Source organism: Oryctolagus cuniculus, chromosome 12 (assembly GCF_051225735.1).
Source record: "Oryctolagus cuniculus isolate XC-2025 breed Fujian yellow rabbit chromosome 12, ASM5122573v1, whole genome shotgun sequence".
Classification (NCBI taxonomy): domain Eukaryota; kingdom Metazoa; phylum Chordata; class Mammalia; order Lagomorpha; family Leporidae; genus Oryctolagus; species Oryctolagus cuniculus.
Window position 1 is genome coordinate 105,085,700 of NC_142878.1, and position 13,066 is coordinate 105,098,765.

The window sequence follows — 13,066 nt, forward strand, 5'->3', positions numbered from 1 at the left end:
GGAGATGTATTATCTACTGCAGAAAAATCAAATACTGAGTCTACTGGCTCTAGAAACAGTCATTTTTTCAAGAAAATATTATTACTACGTCCATGAAGATTGGCGCCTGTTGAAGGTACTGTAGAAATGCATTCACTTGAAAGTATATTTTCTTTTCTTTTCTTTTTTTTTTTTTGTCAGGCAGAGTGGATAGTGAGAGAGAGAGAGACAGAGAGAAAGGTCTTCCTTTTGCCGTTGGTTCAACCTCCAATGGCCGTCGCGTCTGGCGCACCGCGCTGATCCGATGGCAGGAGCCAGGTGCTTCTCCTGGTCTCCCATGGGGTGCAGGGCCCAAGCACTTGGGCCATCCTCCACTGCACTCCCAGGCCACAGCAGAGAGCTGGCCTGGAAGAGGGGCAACCGGGACAGAATCCGGTGCCCCGACCGGGACTAGAACCTGGTGTGCTGGCGCCACAAGGCGGAGGATTAGCCTAGTGAGCCACGGCGCTGGCCTGAAAGTATATTTTAAAAAAATTTAACCCTCAAGCCCTCTGACAGGCACTAGACAAGTTAGGGAGAGTGGAGACACAGACTAATTCTATGAAATTTCATGCATGACAATGATCAAATTTCAAATCTGTAAGATAAAAATTGAAAATTTAATACATTTTTTAACAGTTGTGGTTAACTATTTTAGGAGAAAATTCTATTAGAGTCATAACGAGTTCTACGATGGTCTCTATGTGCAGATAAATGGATTGAAAGTTCAAGATACAGTGAGCTTTAGTTTCCCCCTTTTACCTCTCTTGGAACCACCTGTGTGCTGTGAAATTTGCTTTATAAAGCATTTCGCTGTTTGCAGACTTTCTTGCTTGCCGGTTGCAAATGCTCTGCAGGGTCTGAGTGGAGACCCTGGCTCTGGTGACCTGAGGTCTGTTTTCAGCAAGGCCGCGTGGGGTCAGAAGATCAACCGAGGGCACGCAGGTGCAGTGCGCAGTTTCTCCCTGTGTGTGCTTCCTCCGGTGTGCAATCAAATCAAAGATGGGCTCCTGCTTGACGCTTGGGCTCTGGGGGCGCTGTGTGGCTCCAAGTTGGGTGGTCCTTACACAAAAGCAGATTTCCCATTGGCTCCCTCACGTGGCCAGTATTTGCCAGATCTCCTTCCTCTTCCTGCTGAGAGGTTCACACTCCGCCCGCCCTCCAAGTCTTTCACTTTTGTCTTTCTTTCCTTAGCAACTCTATCAACCTCCATTCCATCCCCCACAGCCTCTGTTCTGCCAACCTCACTTCAGCCAGATCAGCCTCTGCCACCACCTCCTTTAGTTTTGAAAGATTTATTTATTTGAAAGGCAGAGAGAGAGAGAGAGAGAGACTTCCATCCTCTGGTTCATTCCGCCAGTGCTCAACAGGGCCAGGCCAGGTGAAACCAGGAACCAGGAACTCCATTCGTGGTCTTCCATGTGAGTGGCTGGAACGCAGGTTGTTGGACCAGCATCTGCTGCCTCCCGGTGCATCAGCAGGAAGTTGGATCAGAAGCGGAGGTGAGACTTGATCCCAGGCACCCTGATACAGGTTCTGGGTGTCCTGCTGTGCCACAGCACGGGCCCCCGCCACCTCCTTTCTAACTTGCGTCCCCGTGTCTGGCTTCTCTTCTTTAATTCTTCCTCAGTGCCTCCCTCAATATCATTTTCAGTCCGCTGTAGACCCGGTCTCTTTGCTTTCATGTTCAAACCATCTGATGGTCCATCGGGGACTCCAGAATAAGGCAGAAGCCCCTCCTCAGGCCATCGCAGCCTCTGTTCCCCTCCCCTGCTCCGTGCCTACTTGGGAACCGACAAGCTTTAGGACAGGTTTGTGCAGGATGTTGGCAGCACAGGCTTTTACTGTTTTTAAATGAATACAAAAGTCAGGGATTGGGTCGAAGGGTGATCATTTGCCGCGTGTCCGTGCCGGCTAAAGATTCGGCTTCAACCATTGCTCGCCTTGAAGCAAATTCCACGTGCATTTTTGGTTTACTGAAGTCCTACTCAGTGCCAGGCACCAACCCAGATCTATTCGGCACAGGAGCCATTCTTCAGAGTGTCTGCAGTGGGTCAGATCAACCGTGGGTACCACACAAAAGTCGCCTGCACGCGGGTGCACACGTGGACGTCCTTATAGACCAAGCTGCCGAGTTCTGTCTTCATTTCACTTATTGATTGCCTCCTTCTTCTCTCTACTTCTATGTCTTTGATTGTCTTGCTTCCCTCAGGGGCTGACTGCAGCCGTAGCCAAGGCCTTGAGACGAAAGAGTATCATCAATTTGCCCTCAAGTGCCTTGATTGAATACAGGTAGCGAGGATCAGGAGCCAAGGATAACGGAAAATAGCTTGGGCTTGAGCAATCCGGATGCCTTGCTGGCTGGCAGCAAATGCATTTTTCATAGTCCGTACCCAGCATCTTTGAGTCAGATTTTCTATGAGATTTTTAAAAAACCCCTGAGCCGAGGTGACTTATTTTCCGCTTAAAAATAAATGATGGTAAAGTAAACGGACATGGAGACTCCAAGATGGATGGGACGACGGGAGGGGGATTTATGCATTCTCCCCACTGACGGCCCACAAGACCTTCAACTCACGTCGACGGCCTCACACACGTGTGTTTATTCTTCATAATTTGCCCCAGGAGGCTGGGAGAGGCACCTGTTTTCCGCTGGAAGATGAACAGATAAACAAAACACTGGCAAACATCACTGGCCAGACCCCGATGGATTTCCTCTGAGACTTTGGGGGGGTGGTCTGTGAGTCTCATCTGTGAGCCCCACCTTGGCTCATAAGATAGTTAAGTTGCGGCCGGCACCGCAGCTCACTAGGCTAATCCTCCGCGTGCAGCGCTGGCACACCAGGTTCTAGTCCCGGTCGGGGCGCCGGATTCTGTCCCGGTTGCCCCTCTTCCAGGCCAGCCCTCTGCTGTGGCCAGGGAGTGCAGTGGAGGATGGCCCAAGTGCTTGGGCCCTGCACCCCATGGGAGACCAGGAGAAGCACCTGGCTCCTGGCTTCAGATCAGCGCAGTGCGCTGGCCACAGCAGCCATTGGAGGGTGAACCAACGGTAAAGGAAGACCTTTCTCTCTCTCTCTCACTGTCCACTCTGCCTGTCATAAAAAAGAAAAGAAAAAAAAGATAGTTAAGTTGCAAGGGGACCTTATCAAAGGATTTTTTAATTTAGTATGGGTGCATTTGTCAGATGAACTTGCTTGAACCCAGCCAGCTTTTGGCATAGTTAAGCGTAACCATTAGCTACCTGCAAAAGCCAATTAGCTCACAGCAAGTGTTTTTAACCAGCTGGTCAGCACTGGCCATATTCTTATTAATACAGAAGCAGCACAATGCGTGGGCTTCGTGATCCCATTCATGTAATCTGACACGGAGCTGGCAGCTCCCCAGCATCTGTGCTACCTTTTCCGACTCTCAGGTCCCAAAGAGTCTCCACTAATAAGTGCCAGCTCCGTCAGCCCGCAGCCCCAGGCACCTTCTCAACCCAGCGCGGCAAGCAGACCCTGTCAGTAAAAGCTGGACGGCTCGGGGAGACACGTTTGCTATGCCGGATGTAACTGTTCATAAATTCCCTGGGCAGATATGTGCCACGTGTCCATGTGGGCCTGGGGTACCGTGGAGGACGAGAGAGCTGGGAGAAGGGCTGGTGAGCAGATCCGCCCACAGTAGAATCTAGAATCAGCGTGGCCAGAGGGGCAGCGGGGGAGCCGCAGAGGATGGAGAGGCTTGGTCCTCTCTCCCACTGAGATGAGCGCTAACGTGGTCGCGAAGCAACGCAAGGCCCTCACTGTCATCAAGGAGGTACAGTTCTGTGTGTGCAATGGGCTCTTGGCGTCCCCCAAGCCCAGCCCACTGACAGTTAGAACTTCCAAATGTGTAGCAGTGAGCAGGCTGAATGTGACGTCACATGTCGTGGGATGTAGCCAGACCTTTTTCCCTCCCCTCTAGTCCAGGGATTCTTGGAGCATGAGGATCTTTTTTTTTTTTTTTTTTCCCCTCTTAGGGTCTTAAATGTCCAACGAAAGAGTCACAAGCCAGGGGAGTCTGAGGGACGGCACTTTCTCTTGGCGCTAGATGAAACATTGCACCTGAATGCATTTGCAATTTATAGCACTTCTGAGACGGCATCAGAATCTTTGAAAGAATTCGCTGGTGATAGGAGTGAGGTTGAAAGCAAGGCTGCCCTGTAGGTTTGAGAGAGATTGCTGCATCCGAGGTGGGACGCCTGTAGAACACGTCTTGAGATCCTGATTCCTTCTCTTGGACTAGTTGGCTCTGCACGCAGGATCAAGGGGAGGAGGGGAGGAGAGCCCCAGGGAGCCAATGAACAAGAGTATTTCCCAGTGACATGCGGCACTGGCAGGATAACCCTTGTGGCAAGATGTTCATCCGCCTGGCTCAGAACCTCCACGTGACACAGTTCTAAAAGGAAGTCATCGGGTGAAGCGTGTGACACGTGTTGCCTTTCTCCTGCTTGGGTCACAGGCGTGATGGCTGGAGCTTCAGCCACCTTCTGGGGAGTATGAGTCAGCCCAGGGACCCACAGCAGCTTCACTCCTGCCCTCCTAGATCTGGTCAATTGCATGAGAAAAGAGAAAGCATTAACAGTTCCCTGCCATGCTTGTTTTCTGGAACGTGCAGCTGGCTGTGCGGAAGCTGCCTCGTGCCTGAGCCGCCGCCCTGTCCCCAGGTCCAGAGGTGCCTGAGGAACCTGAGGTGGGCTGGTGGCTGTGTGGAGTCCCTGACAAGGTTCGGTGGGGACCTAGTGAGAACTGGTGATGCATGAGGGCCGGGGCTGGCTCCAACCCCATCTGGAAGCTCTTCTCTTTTCCCAACATTTTTCTTGTTCCCTGAAATTTAACTTATGCAAATGTATTCTCTCTTACTTTAGACGTCTTTTTATACTATTGGTCGGGAAGGCTCATTTCTGTCATTCATGACCTCAGAATTTCAGCGACGTAGCCCACTTCATGTTTGTCTATCACTCGTTCTCAACAGTCTGATGAATATGGCCCAGGGACCCAGGGTCCTTCTTCCGTGGGGGACTCTGCCCTCCAATAGAGGCTCGGCTCCTCCCCCTTCCACCCACGGGAAAGGAAAGAGGGTGGGACATTCTGTGTGGGAAACTGTACCCTGCTAGCGGGAACGCAGGTCTACCCACGTGCAAGGGAGGCTGGGAAATGCGGGCTGGGCGGGGCTAGGTGAAGCCTGGGTCCACTCAAAGGACCTTCTTGGGAGACAAGGTTCTTGCCACCAATCACAGCTGCGGTCCTAGGTCCCAGGCTCCCTCCCCGCCGGGTGCACCTGTCAGAATTTGGGGTCTCTGCCTTTGCACCGCATGGTGCTGCGGGAAGGTGTCCAAACTCCCTTTTGGTCCAAAGAACCAGTGCGTGCTTTGCGTGGAAGCTTTGTTGGAGAGACACAGGGCAGACAGGACTGCTGTGTGTGTGCCCGCTCTCTAGTCCCTGCCCAAGAAGAGCGGCTCAGGACAGGCTGTGTAATCGCATCGCGCCTCTGAGTGGTTGCACTGGGACAAGAAAGCATGCATGCTCGCTCTGGCCGGGCTGGTGACAGGGAAGAGGGCACGCCAGCCAGGAGGAAGGGGTAGGAGGTGGCGGCCGGTGGGCAATGTGTAACCGATGGCAACCGATTCTTTAAAAAATGCTTCAAAGGCCAAAAAAAAAAAAAAATCTGCAAGCCACACTACTGGGCATCCTCTGGTTTCTAAAACCATAGCCAATCTCTGGTCCTGATTCCTTAACACCCAGGCAGTCCCTTTTAGCTGTTTTCTAAGACACAGCCGACTGTCTCCTGGGAGCAACCCTTCAGACAAGTTCACCGTCAGCCAGAAAAGTTCAGCGGCCCAACATCTGGCTCTGGCTGCACCAGCAGCTGCACAGCTTCTGTGCGCGCCTCCCCCACCCGGGCATCATTAGCCTCTAACCTGACCCTCGGGGCCCTGGCTGTGTGAGAGGCCTGCCGAGCAGCGTGCGTCCCATCTGTGGGAGGCTCACGGGCACCCGCGGCCACTGCACCGTGGGCCCGGCTCTGAGAATGGGGCAGGCAGAAAAGCTGAACTCCTCAGGTGTGGGCTGAGTGTCCACAGACCCAGCAAACGTGCAGGACCGTGAGACCCCAGACCGGGAAGTCGCCACCAGGAGCAGAAGGGACCCCAGAGCCTGTTGTGGGTGACGGCCTGGGCCAAACCCAACACACGTCAAAGCTCGCGTACGTGAAATGAGGCGAGATCTGCCGTCTTTCTTCATCACTGATTGTTATTTTTCAATTGTAAAGTATACACAACATAAAAGTCACCATTTGAATAAGTGTATGATTTAGTTCCATTAATTATACTAGTGTACTTTACCGACTTTTTTTTTCTTTTTTGACAGATAGAGTTAGACAGTGAGAGAGAGAGAGACAGAGAGAAAGGTCCTCCTTCTGTTGGTTCACTCCCCAAATGGCCGCTATGACCGGAGCTATGCCAATCCGAAACCAGGAGCCAGGTGCCTCCTCCCAGTCTTCCATGTGGGTGCAGAGGCCCAAGCACCTGGCCCATCCTCCACTGCCTTCCCAAGCCCCGCAGAGAGATGACTGGAAGAGGAGCAGCCGGGACTAGAACGCAGCACCCATATAGGATGCTGGCGCCGCAGGCGGAGGATTAACCAAGTGAGCCATGGCGCCGGCCCCACAAGCGTACTTTAGAAAGCTTCTGGAGAAATGGCATTAAAAGACAAGTTTAGGGGCTGGCACAGTGGCCTGGTGGGTAAAGCTTCCACCTGCACTGCCAGCATCCCTTATGGGCAATGGTTCGAGTCCCAGCTGCTCCACCTCTGATCCAGCTCCCTGCTCTTATTCTGGGAAAGCAGCGGAAAATAGTCCATATGTTTAGGCCCCTACACCTGTGTGGGAGACCTGGAAGAAGCTCCTGGCTTTGGCTGGCCCAGCCTCGGCTGTTGTGGCGTGAACTAGCGGATGAAAGATCTTCCTCTCTGCCTCTCCCTCTCTCTCTATAGCTCCGCCTTTCAGATACATAAAATAACTTTTTTTTTTAGAAAGTAAGTTCATTTTGGTGCAAAAACATTTCGAGGAGAGGATGTGGTGGAAGCCCCTGTTTGCGATGCCTACATCCTGTATCTGGATGCTGGTGTGAGTGCCTGCTCCTCCCCCTCCCATCCAGCTCCCTGCTGAGTACCTCCTGGGGGGGCAGCAATGATAGTTCAAGTACTTGGCACTCATGGGGGAGACCCAAGCAGTATCCCTGGCTCCTGGCTTCAGCCTGGTGCATCCCAGGCTGTGTGGCCATTTGGGGGAATGACCAGCAGCTGGAAGTTTTCTCTCTCTCCCTCTCTCTCTCTCATTCTTTCAAATAAAATAAATAAGCCTAGAGGAATCTTGAATTCCATGCATGTTCTCCGTGACGTTTTGGTACCCCTCATATTTGCAGTGTGTGTAGGCATCGCCGCAATTTCCAAAGCTCTTCCAGTGCCCTGAACAAAAGCTCTGTGTCTGCTATGCAGTCCTTCCTTCCGCCTCGCCCCTCCTCTGCAGCCCTGAGAAGTGCACCGGCTTCCCGTCTCTGTGGACCTGCTTATTCAGGACATTCTGTGTGCACGGAATCACGTAAGATGTGGCCTCGTCTGATTCGTGAGAAACCCACTTTCACTGATTTTTTTATTGTTTACATTTTGGTTTCTTTTTCATCTTTATTTGAAAGGCAGAGAAAGAGAGATGGAAACAGATGCAGCGAGAGCAGATAGAGACACAAGGAGACCGCCCGTCTGCTGGTTCTCTCCCCAGATGCCCACAACAGCAGGGGCTGGGCCAGGTCAAAGCCAGGAGCTCAGAACTCCATCCAGGTCTCCCACACGATGGCAGGGACCCAGGTGCTTAAGCCATCATCTGCTTCCTCCCAGGGTGTGCATTAGCAAGAAGCTGGAGCGGGAGTGGATCCAGGCTCAAACCCAGGTGCTCCAACGTGGAATGGTGTGGGTATCTTCCCCACTGCCCCAAACACCTGCCGTGGAGATGCCCCCACGCATTCAATGTTCTTATCTCAGTCTGATGAGAGAGTGATCCCTGGGTGGGGTGAGCGGGCGGAAACTGGGCTGAGGGCCCTAGGCTGGGTTCCCCCAGGGGCCGGCCTCGAGACAAGGATGGGAACACAGGGAGATTACTTGGGGGTCATCCCGGGAACAGTGGTGGGAGCCTGGGGAAGGGAGTGGCACAGGGCCCTGTGCTGGTCACCATGGGGGGCAGCTCTTGTTCTGTCCTGCTGGGCCCCCTAAGGGATGGCACAGGTCACCCTGGGAGCTGACCTTTGATGGGTTGGTTGTATTTGATTGTCGGCAACAGACATTAACTCAGGCAAACAGAAGCAAGAGGGAAGGTGTTGGGAAGACACGGGAGACCCAGAAGACAGAGGGCAAGCTGTAGGAGCAGATGTGGAAATGAGCAGAGAAGGGGGGCAGCCACGGAGTTAGAGATGCAGCGGGGTAATCGCAGACGCAGAGTGGCTAAGGACCCAGCCCTGGGCCGAGGGACTGTCCAACCGTTTTCAGCCTCTTGGTCGTTCTTCTTAAAATTCACCAGAGAGAGAGAGCATCCAGCCCTTCTCCTGGCCATGTGTGTGTGTGTGCACACATGTGTGTGGATGTGCACACGTGTGAGCCTGCTGGGATTATAGCCCAAGCAGTTGGGGAATTAATTGTCCTGAAGGTGTTTGGGTGTGGTTTGGAAGGGGAAACGGATGCCAGGAGCCCAGAACCCAACAAACAATTGCAGATCTACAGCAGTAGAGAAGTGGGGGTGAGTTAGGAGGTTGTCAACGCCAGACTTGGGAACGAATGAGAAATTAATTTTCAGAATCGTTTCCCAGTTCTGAACGCTGAGAAATTATATCATTCTTTGCCTTAGGAAACCTCAGACCACAGAGGAGATGATGTCTCCAAAGCAGTTTTGCAAAAGCAGGTGCAGGTAGTGAAATGACAGCAAGGTCAGAGTGGTTTTAGAAGGAGCCGCAGGAGCCCAGCCCAGCCTGCAGAGTCCTGGGGACCTGACTCCAGGCAAGATGAACCCTAGGAAGGTGAACGCCGGCACACACTCTGCTGTCCCTCCCCCATGGGGCACGGGAGGGCTTGGCGTGGAGTTTCTGAGGCCTTGGCCAAGGCAGGGTCCGATGGGGATGACATCTCTGCGTGACACTCCTGACTGAGGAGCCGGTAACAGACAGCACCACTTGGCATCCCCTTCTCTCGCCTACCACGCTCCAGTTCCTTGGGGGAGATCCAGGTGTCCAGCTTCCCCACAAGGGAAACTGGGAGTTGACCCCGGAGGGTCCCTGGGTGTCCCTTCTGCCAGATCCCGCACCCCACCCCCCTCCCCAACCCTGTGCAGCCAAAGGGTAACTCGCACTGAGCTCGGCCCTGCAGGCTTTTCTTCCTGTGTCGTGGGACCTTGAGGGTCGAGTTATTTCCGACCTCGTTTTACCCTGTCTCCACGTCTCACAGTCCAGCTTCCCAGTTAACTCTGTGAGCTCCTTAACAGCATCTCCGTAAGTGTGTTAAGCGAGTCGTAGACAGTTTCTACTGCTTGTGACCAGAAACGCTGCCTGAGACAGCAGACTAAGGTCCGTGTCTCTAGCAGCGGCAGATAACTTCAAGTTCAACATCCAACAGGTCCAGTCCCTGCAGCATAGCTTCAAGAGCCAGAAAGAAACTCTGGGAGGTTTTGGGACATCGCCAAGGTACTCTCTTAATTCTTGTAATCTCAGAACCGAAATGGCTGAAGACCAAACTCAGAGTTCGACCCCCTGGGCTGCTGAATGACATTGTTTGTGGAATAGACGGCTGTGCCAGGGCTCGTGTGAAAATTGAACAATTGTCAGGAAAAGGGTCGGGGGCCGATCATTGACCCCGGGATGTCTGGGTGGATTTAGAGTTGCAAAAGCACTCAGAACCTCCAGATCGCTCTGCAGCCTACACTCAGCTGTCCAGGCCACCATTACGGGAGCCGAGGGGGTTCCTGACGCCTCATTATATCAAACGTGTGTCTCAGCCGAGGGCCGAGCGTTGACCTGGGTTGAGCTAACTGCACTCTGCCTAAAACTGACCCTTGAAAGGAGGCAGCCAAGAAAGAATAGTCAGGAGTTCATTCCGTCCAGGCCCCGGTGGTCAAGTGGATATGTCCCCCATGGTCAGTCTTCCAGACAATTCCCTGAGTGTGGGAGTATCCTTCCACCAAGTTCCTTCTTGGCTCACACCCACAGGGTTGTGTCCGTTACTTACGACAGCTGAGCTCCTCCACATCCAATCTTTGCTGTGCTGTCTTTATCTGGCTTCAGGCAGGGTTGCGTGGTCTCTCCAGGAGTCCTGCTTATCCTCTGCTTATCAAAGGCCCTAGGCAGGGCCTTTGTGCTGTATCTTGTTAAGAATGGCATCTTTAGGCCGGCGCCGCGGCTCAATAGGCTAATCCTCCACCTGTGGCGCCGGCACACCGGGTTCTAGTCCCAGTTGGGGCGCCAGATTCTGTCCCGGTTGGCCCTCTTCCAGGCCAGCTCTCTGCTGTGGCCCGGGAGTGCAGTGGAGGATGTCCCAAGTGCTTGGGCCCTGCACCCCATGGGAGACCAGGAGAAGCACCTGGCTCCTGCCATCGGATCAGCGCGGTGCGCCTGTCGCAGCGCACCGGCCGCGGCAGCCATTGGAGGGTGAACCAACGGCAAAGGAAGACCTTTCTCTCTCTCTCTCACTGTTCACTCTGCCTGTCAAAAAAAAAAATGGCATCTTTAACTTTTTAAATCCATTTGGCTACTGGTCATTGAGCCCTTACCGATTGCCAGTCTGTGCAAGCTGCTTTAGGACACACGGATTCACTGGTCCCCCAGGGGTCCCACACCTGGAGCGAAGGTGACTCCTGCACAGAGCTAATTCTGGGCAGGTTTGGCCCTGATAATGCCACAGGGCAGAGATCCACGTGTGCGGGTCAGAAGAGAGGTTAACTCGGGTTGTAGGGGGTCAGGAGCACGGTACGATGGGGGCTTTGAGAGCTGGATTAAGAACTTGGACTTTATTTTATAAATTTAAAGGGAGAAGCAATGTGATTTTCTGAGCGCCAGAGTGGCAGAATTAGTTAGATGAGCCTCATTAGGTGTAAATTGAGTGAAGTCACTGATCCATACACCAATCTGGGGCTTTTTCTGGAAGCTCAGCTCTCGTCCTGGAAGATTAAAATTAGCGATGGGTAGAATCTCTGAGTAATAGAAATTAGATAAATGTGCAAATGCACGGGGCTTGGCACACATAGGTACCTGATGGACATCCATATCTTCACGTTTCTTCCCAGTTGTCACAAGGAAGCTTTTCGAGGAAACCCAACAGGTGTCATGTATAGAGACAGGAGAGCGTCGTGGTTAGGAGAAGCACTTGGGTTTCTGGAAGGTTCCTGGGTTTGAATGCAGCCATGCAGCTTGTGTGCGAGTTTTTTCCCTGGGCTGATTCTGTATAGCAGTGCAGGCACTGATGTGTGGAAAGTGCTTAGCACAGCGCATGTCCCACATGGTGCGTTCAACTCTGTGTTACCTGCAGTGAAAGATCAACATCGGCCTTCCCAGTGGAGTTCCTTCGTGGCCTTTGGTCAGTAGACCAAGTCAAAGGAACGAGATTTAGCTTGAAATTTTGGCATCCTCAGCACTTTGTTCAAATATTTGCCATCCGGGCACAAAAGAACAAATTGCATGTCTGATGTGGATCATGTTCTAAGCCAATATTCTCCATCCTGGCTGCCAATGCTAAGCAGGCAGTCACCGTGATCGGGAATCAGACCTGCCTGGCTGTTCTCCATGGGCCTTGGAAGCCCCGTTAGAAACATGAAGATTCTGGCTTCGGTCGGTGGTTTTCAGTCCTCATTATTATCAGAGTCATTACTTGCAGCAAGAGGGGTTGTCTGCAGCCTAATTGTATGTGGCAGCCCAATCTGTGAATGGGATGGAAGTAGGGGGTGGCCTGGTGGAGGCGGGTGCTCCAGAGTGCACAGACTGGGTCGGTGCTGGGAGCAGGTGCACAGCTGGCTGTCTCTCTTCATCCTCCTCCCCTCCAGCCTGCGGAGTCTCTGTCAAGTCTAGGGTGTGGGCATGGGTTCTTCGATCAATAAATCATGCATCTTCTTGTTTATGGCATAGCCCTTAGCCAGCCTCTTGGACTCTCAGTTCCTTTCTCACCAACACGGCCTCTGCTGGGAATTCCAGAAATCTCACTGGGAAGTCAAGAGCTAGGGTCTCCACCTCTCTGTTGCTCAGCTTCCGTCTGCCTCTCCGGATACAGCGAGAGCAGACGGCTCGGCTCTGCCGGGAGTCGCGAGGTAAGGGGGGATCATAAGGAATGGCAAGCAGGTGTCCTATTCCAGCCTATGCCCACCAGCCAGCGCCTGGGAAGAGAGTCACAAAGAAGAGGCTTTAGGGGCTGGAGTTGTGGCACAGTGGGTTAAGCCGTTGTGCCGCATTACAGCTCTCCTTGCAGTCTGGCTGCTCAGCTTCTGATCCAGCTCCCTGCTGATGATGCTGGGAAGGCGATGGAAGACGGGCCAGGTGCACGGGCCCTGCCACCCCTGAGGGAGTCCAGCCAGAGTTCCTGGCTCCTGTGCAGTCCTGATCTCGAGGCCATTTGGGGAAGGAACCAGCAGACAGAAGATCCGTCTCTCTCCCCCTCTCTAAGTCTGCCTTTCAAATAAATGAAATAAATCTTGGGGGGACAAAAAGGATAAGGAAACAGCTTTTGCCCTTGCAATGAGATCACCTCTGTATCACTTGTCCCCCACACAACCGCAGCCACAGATCTCCCTGAAAAGCAGAGATACCAAGTAAAGCTACTATCGGTTAGAGGTTGAGCTGTGTCCCCCCCAGCTCCACCTCCCCTCCAGAAAGAAGAGGTGTTGGAGTCCTAACCCCCAATGCAGCAGAATGGGAGTTATCTGGAGCAGGGCTGGCACTGACCTAATCAGCTACAATGGAGCCACACTGAAGCCGGGGACGAGGGTGGGTCCTTAACCCCCAACTCACGGA

At 53.0% G+C, this 13,066-nt stretch overlaps 1 long non-coding RNA gene across 4 annotated transcripts in view; it reads left to right on the forward strand.

The window, feature by feature from the left end:
- Window positions 1-948: 948 nt before the first annotated feature.
- Window positions 949-13,066, forward strand: part of LOC149123205 (uncharacterized) — a 30,347-nt gene continuing 18,229 nt past the window's right edge. Inside the window, exon 1 of one of the 4 annotated variants that reach the window (XR_016217663.1) lies at window positions 949-1,520. This is a non-coding gene — a long non-coding RNA (uncharacterized LOC149123205). The remainder of the gene's footprint in view (window positions 1,521-13,066) is intronic. The other 3 variants (XR_016217661.1, XR_016217662.1, XR_016217664.1) reach the window with 3 other exon arrangements.